The following is a 7,050-nucleotide window of genomic DNA, read 5'->3' as shown; positions in this document are numbered from 1 at the left end:
GCCGACAAGAAAGCTGCAGAGGGACTTTTTACAAGGGCATGTAGTGATAGGACAAGGGGTAATGGCTTTAAACTGAAAGAGGGTACATGATTTAGATTAGATGTAAGGATTTAGATTTAGATTAGATGTAAGGAAGAAGTTCTTCACTGTGAGGGTGGTGAGGCACTGGAACAGGTTGCCCAGAGAGGCTGTGGCTGCCCCATCCTGGAAGTGTTCAAGACCAGGTTGGATGGGGCTTTGAGCAATCTGGTCTAGTGGAAGGTGTCCCTGCCCATGGCAGGGGGTGGGAACTAGGTGACCTTTAAGGTCCCTTCCAACCCAAACCATTCTATAATTCTATGAATTTACCACTTCCAAAAAACCATGGGTTTAGATTAATGTCTTCAGATGGACTCACGCTCTCACAGGCTTCTGTCTGCCCAGTACAAGAAAAGACATGGACATACTGGAGCAAGTTCAACCAGTTCAATGTGGTTAGTGGCTGGAGAGTGTGGAGAGGGTTGGAGATGTGGGTTTGTTCAGCCTGCAGAAGACAAAGCTAAGGAAGGATCTCAGTTGCTGTCTACAACTACCTAATGGGTGGTAGAAAGGATGATGCCACACTCTTCTCAGAGATGCCCAACAGAAGGACAAGAAGCAATGGACACAAGTCACATCAAGGGAAATTCTGACTAAATATAGGGAAAAAAGTCTTCACAAGATGAGTTATCAAACAAAGCCTTGAGGAACCTGATCAAACTTTGAAATCAGCCCTGTTTCAAGCAAACAGTTGGACCATATGGCCTCCAAAGATTCTTTCCCTTAAACTGCTTTCTGAGTCTGTAATATTTTTCCTACAGAATGAAGAAGAGAAGGAAATAAAGAAGTGGTAGTGAGGTTAACCACAGTTCTGAAATTGACTGCATGACCCTAAATCACTTTGGTTCTGTTCGCAATGCATAATGCTCCAAAGTGGCTAATACATCTACTGGGCACTGCACAACAGTATGTGTAAAAACTAGCTAGCATCGCAGATGCAATATAAATATGAAATTGCAGCATCCATCCAGGCTAATTAGCATGCATGCAGATTGCTGCACTGATATTGGTTCACTGCCTACCGTTTTGAAGCCAGCTTGCTGAACTGAAGATACGCTCTGAATTGCTCTGTGCCTCAGTATTTCATTTATGTAATGAGAATGATCATTCTGCCTTGTCTATTTAGATTGCAAACAATTCAGGGGCAGAGGTCCTCTTTTATTATAAATAAATGTAACACCTTGGGACCCAGAGCCTAAAGTCAGGGTCATGCAGTGTGGTCTCACAAACAAAATTTCCAACAATAACAATATCATAAGCAGACAGCCCAAGAGGATTAGATTTTCTCTTCCATCCAATCTTTCATAGCAAAAAATGGATTAAAAAATGTAAGTAAGACTATCTTTCAAACTGAACAGAACAGTACTGGAATCACATCTATAAACAGTAAACTAATTATTCTAGCTCTGTCATTTCCTTGCCGTGAAAGTTACAGAAGGAAGTCAGTGACTTTGAGAAACTTTGTATTTAGAGTGCAACACATTTGCTGCTTTCTCCAATAAAACTCTTTTCTCTATAGTTTTGGTATTTATTCTGCTTGGTGAAGAAATGTCACTGGCAAGACATATTGGAAGCAGTTCAAACAACAGGAGAAAACCAAACAAACCGCAAATATTAGCTACAAGCTTCTGATTAGTCTTTTGATGATTTTGGAAAATGTAACTGTGGAAAAGAAATTAACTGGCATTCTCAATCCTCCAGATAAATGAATCAAGGGAGCTGGGTAATGGATTCAGAAAATTAAGGCTGTATTTGTTTTCCTTCATTCTGCATGTGCAATTATAACACTATTTAATGAGTTTCTAGAACATCCCACCAAAATGATCTGAAGTTACAACTAAAAGATCAGCAGGCAGACAGGCAGGTTGTACACCTACCAGGACAGCTACAAGTAGGACAGCACAGAAAGATTGTAAAAAGTTGGGGTTTTTTTTGCATGACACTCCAGGGACAGCTTTAACTCTAGGTAAGTTTCAACAGATCGACAACAGCCACTAAAAATCTCAGGCTTTTTACATTCATCTCTAGGACAAAGACAAACACTAATCTTTCTGGTATTCTGCTCTTCATCAGGGTTGACCCAGCATTTGGCCTTTAGCTCTCTTACAGAAAGGCAAGGCTGAGTCAGCTGTTCTGGGTTTTGCATCTATGGAGTCAAGGTGGCTGAATCCTGGAGAACAGGTATTTAGGCTTAAATGGACCCTCAAGTGGAAAAATTTCTAATCCTTCCTGCTAGTGAAGTAGGACAGTATTTTTATTTTTTTTCATCCCCAAAGTAGAACAGCTCTACCAGTGACAGCAACAGCAAAACTCTTCATGTAACCTGGCCATCAGAAGTGTTATCATCATATATACTCCATACATCAAGCAAAATTAGATTCAGAGAGAGACCCCATGATCTTTCTCAATCAATATTCTCAGCCATGGTTTAACTGCTTGAATAGATAGAAGAATCCACGTGATTCAGAAGCAGCCGATTTTGATATACTTTATGAAATTTGCTTTCTACTGCACTTTCCAAAACAGGTGTTAAGAGTTTGACTGTCTACACTGTTAACCAACCAGTTTCAATACAGGGCTATATCTAGCTCATACTGTCCTGAGTTCCTTTACAATAATAAATCATTTTTCCAGTGCAGACAGAGCTTAAGTGACATTTACAAATTATTAAGCTGGATAAATATATATCTGTTAAAAATATTACTATCCTTTGTTCTTCAAGTCACAACGGGCTTTCAAATGAGAGTGATCTAACTAAGCATGCCCACTGTAGCAAAGAGTGTTTAGCCATGCAAGAAGTTCCTAAGTTATCTGATGTGTTTGGTGCAAATGATCAAAATACCACTTCAAAAGTATAAATTTACCTCATCATGTAAAAAAGAAGGTACTAATAAGACATGTCTTCAAAAACAAATACATTTACTATGAAAGAAAAAGGCTGGCATAATTTGGAAGCTGAATGTTGACTTACAGATGGAAAGACCTATTAGATCATTCATTCCCTCTCTGCCAAGACAAGAATGTTTCCTAAAGAACATTTCATACTCTTCTGCCTAGTCTAATTTTCATAACATAAGTACTGGAGTTTCTATCACTTTCCTTAAGATTCTATTCCACACAAACCCAGCTCAAGCTCAGGAAATACTCCTTTTTAAAAACACCATCGAAAACTTTGCTTTATAAAGCAAGCACAAGAGACTGGCATATACATATGGGAGTATTAAGTCACAAAATAGTGGTTTGAGACAGAGAGGGCATTCAGCAGTGGGAAGGATGTAGGTAGGAAGCATGTAGCTCTAGAAAGGGCTATCAGTGGGCTGATGATTGATAATTGTACTAGTTATAACAGACGTGCCTGTAATGACTACGCAACCATTCCTTGGCATTCATCTGTCCATAACGATGTCCTATCTGAGCACTTCAGCTAGACTCATAAAGCAAGAGTCATTTATCTATTTTAGGTACTTTAGGATGGAATGAATCATGCCCTAAAAGTATCTATATCTCACCACTGACTTTTACGCAAATCAGTAAGCAGGGTCTGACTTAGACAACGATAGTGTGTATGTCTAGAGATATGTTAGAGAGCTGAGGTTCAACTCTGTTGCCGAATGGGAGCTTGGGTACTACTTTCATGTAGGCAGCCATACGTATATACCTCAACATAAAAACGTTGATTTGTGAGATGAATCCCACCCCTACAACTAAATGAGAAATGAGTCTCATTCTCTGTGACCATGCTTGCATAACCACCCTTTTGTGCTTTCCTTCCTAATTCCTCACCTATTTTGCTTTAGCATTGTGAAAGCCAGAAAAACATTGAGCCCAGTCTTGCTTGGGCCTTCTGAAAAGATCTGGTTGTCTTCCCCCCACCCCAGTGAACCACAGGAGTCTCACTCTAAACCACAAAAGGGAAGGCTTGGGAGACTAACAGATGCTCCACCAACTCTAGTCCCCCAAACTTGCTGGACTGCTATGTTAGAATTGCATGATATTTGCCTTTCTATTACAAAAGAGAGTGAATTCCAAGAACCACAGAGGACTGTTGACAACACTCCTGCAAGACTGATGGATTGCTCAGGTTGGAACAATATGTTGGAGCAATCCAGGGGGAATTCAGAGAATTGGAGGTCACATGTCAGAGGACTCGCTGCAGTCAGTCATATATTTACTACATTTGGAAAGCTGCCATCTAGCAGCATATCACTGAGTGTGGAAGTGAATTTACTGAATTTGAGAACTTTTACAAGAAGCTGCAAAACTTTCGTCTGTACTCTAGCAGTGTCTCCTCCATCATTTGTGTCCCCATTCTAGATGCCTCTATTTAGCAGATGACAGATCAAGCTAGCCTGTTACATTTGGCCCAGGCAGTCACTCCAGAAGTATAAGACCATGGCACTGCAAGTATAAAAGAAATAGTTTTAGAAAGAAGCTGTGACTTTCCTGCCTGAAGTCTCTTTAGTTTCAATATAGCCTGCACAAAAAAGATCAGGGCCCTTCCTCTACATATTTGCATATAATTTGCATAAGATTTTTTTTTAATTAAACAAACTTGTTAACAGTTTTCTTAGATATATTTATGTAAAAAATACAATTTTCCATTAGGTCTTTCCCACTTTATGTGACATACATATAAAAACTTGCTAGCTAGCAGGTTAAATCCCATTCTGAGAGCAGTAACAGCAGAGAGACATATCACTGTCAAAAGAATGCTGATTTACATAGTGTGATCACTAGATCTGCTCTGACAGATTACGTATTTTGTATCTTTATTAACTATGCATCATTTTTACATTCTGTTCCAGTTAGCTTGTGACAGATAACTTTTTTAAAATCAGATCTTGAGGCAAAGAAATGTCAATGTGGAAAAATAAATACATTACTCAAGCTTCTTGAAAGTATTGAACTAAATGACACATCAACTTAAAGCGGTGAAATCATGGTGAGTAGCTTTAAATAGAAATATTTTTGAAGTAAAAATACCACAAAGCATTAGACATTTTATAAAGTTGAGTTAAATTAGTATTAAAAAAATTATTACTCTTATGTTTTTATTACATATTGAGCTGGATCTGCCTTCCTCTGAAGTCACCAGGAATATTAACATCAATTTAATTAACTTGAAGCAAGATTTAGCCCGGAAAGAGTTATTTTACCATGAATAAAGGAGAAAATAAGTCTGAATCTCAGCTTTTCCAGCAAGGCACTGAAATCAGATCCACAGAGATATTTAGATACCTATCTCCCACTGGACAAGAAATAGACAGGTAAATATATTTAAAACCTGGAACTTATTAGCTCTGATCCATATTGAACACAAAATGTATTCACCATTTCCCAAGACAGGTGAAAAGTAAGTATAGCAATGTGGGAAAACAGCAATATAAAATCAGTATTATAAAAAAGGGTAGCTCAACCTCTGCAATGATGAGGGCTGGATTAATTTTCCAACATTCATTATGAACCATGGGAACTCATGGTGACTAACTAACAGCTGTGTGCAGCTCGGTGGGTGGTGTTCAGTTCTGGACTTTGTATGCTACTTCTAACGACCATCTCCTCCAAAGCAACAGAGACTGGCTGGCTGGAATCACTGCAAGACAGAGCCAGCCAAGGTTCCACCAGCTGAAACACCTTGTTTAAACCACAGGTGACATTCTGATCTGAGTTATACCAAAGTTAATCAGAGGCACACAGATGCTAATAGGATCAGAATCTAGCTCAGTATCAGTGTAAAGACTGTAGTCACTCACTGGAGTGTCTCAGATTACTAACAGATTACTCTCTGCATTACTTCCTTGAGTCTCAAAGGAAAACTGTAGTACTGCCAGGCTAGTTTTCAATTACCAGCCTTTATTTTGAGTATGCGCTATATAGATCTATGCATGCCAAGGTGACACAGAAAAATTATTTAATTTTTTTTTTTTCTGGAAAAATACACCAACTGAATGAGGGGAACTTGTTTTTTCCCCTCTATTTTTATCCTGTTTTTAAAAAATAAGGCTGTGCCAAACAAAAGTTTATTGTCTCTTTCATTCACCTTGTGCCTGCATCTGGAATTTCCTTTGATCCCGAGTATAACTTGTTTACATTCTGGAATCATGGCATAACTTATGGTATTTTTTTCCTTTGTATATTTTAAAAGTCTTCCATTATTTACATAGATTTTTAAAGATACACTCTGAAAAGTAATCTTATCTCAGATCAGTTTTGTTGTATATGGTGTTTATGGAGGTACTAGATAATTCTGTTCTCAGAGAAGTTTCTTGCCCACATTATTCTCTCCCACTGAAAAAAACGCCACAGAATGAACCATGGGAGGAAATCTTCCTTGAGATCCTCAAATGTTATCCCAAATGGAGCCTGAGTTTCAAACTCAATTGCTACAGAATAGGCCTTGTGGTGTGTCCAAACCCTGCAGATTTCAAGGAACACTGAGCCCTAGAGATTTTTAAAAAGGCCACAGCAAACTCATCAAAGGTTTTGTGTCTGTCCACGAGTCTGGTTTCTTGGTGGGCCTGATCTCACATTCACTGAAGTTGTACCACAAACATTCCTTGTAGTCAGAGACCTCTGAACATCCTTTGCTTTAAATGAACTATGTAACTCCTTATCTGCTACCACCTTTATTGATTGGCTTCAGACTGTCTGGAAAAATTCTACCACAGGATGTAAAGATGTTATGTGATAGGAAACAGGAGGTGAATTATCCTAGTGAACTAAAGGTGCTAGAGTTTGGAGGAAAAAAGATCCTAACACTGGACAAAGCAGTAACTAGCTGTGAATATATCATGCCTCACTACCTTACCACCTCATCACCACACCTGTAGAACTTTGTGGATGTTGTAATTTTTATATCTGAGTATCTTAGCAAATTAACTAGAAATAAACATAAGTACATCAGATAAAGTTCTATTTCCCAATGCTTTCAGAGATAGATGAAAACCTCACTGTGGCTCTGCTACAAAAATT

Source organism: Haliaeetus leucocephalus, unplaced genomic scaffold (assembly GCF_000737465.1).
Source record: "Haliaeetus leucocephalus isolate CR32 unplaced genomic scaffold, Haliaeetus_leucocephalus-4.0 Scaffold964, whole genome shotgun sequence".
Lineage (NCBI taxonomy): Eukaryota > Metazoa > Chordata > Aves > Accipitriformes > Accipitridae > Haliaeetus > Haliaeetus leucocephalus.
Note: the sequence above shows the minus strand (reverse complement) of the source record.